Source organism: Sinocyclocheilus grahami, unplaced genomic scaffold, assembly GCF_001515645.1.
Source record: "Sinocyclocheilus grahami isolate Dianchi unplaced genomic scaffold, SAMN03320097.WGS_v1.1 scaffold1188.1, whole genome shotgun sequence".
Classification (NCBI taxonomy): domain Eukaryota; kingdom Metazoa; phylum Chordata; class Actinopteri; order Cypriniformes; family Cyprinidae; genus Sinocyclocheilus; species Sinocyclocheilus grahami.
In genome coordinates this window covers 186,539-187,044 of record NW_015506367.1, presented here as the reverse complement: position 1 = coordinate 187,044, position 506 = coordinate 186,539, and positions in this window count along the sequence as shown.

The window sequence follows — 506 nt, the reverse complement described above, 5'->3', positions numbered from 1 at the left end:
AATTGATTCCCCCCCCCCCCCCCCACATGTTTTTGCCCCTTTTGAAACGCCGGAGCCTGAACTTTAAACCAGCAATGATTTTTATTGTCAAGTAGCATATATGGTTTTCTATCAGAAAAAAAATCTCGTTAAGTAAGCCACAACAATTATATTGATAAACTGTTTCAGGCATTTTAACCATAACAATACGTAAACGTTTTTTATTCATTAAAAAGTCCCAAATAGGAAAGAGATAAATATCTCAGCAAACAGACGTCTTATAGAATATTTTATATATAGGCCTATAAATTTGTCCTCACACACAGTTTCTCGGTAGGCTATCTTTTCCGGTATTTATCACAGTTTTCCAGTATTTATCACAGTTTTCCAGTATTTATCACAAGTCCTTTAGAATAAATGGATGCCACAGGTGTTTTCACACCCAGTGCATGTACCATGTGTGCCCTTTTGTCCTTTTGTCATCAAGTGCAAAGTGGGGAACAGCTAAAATTGTTAGTGTGCAAAAA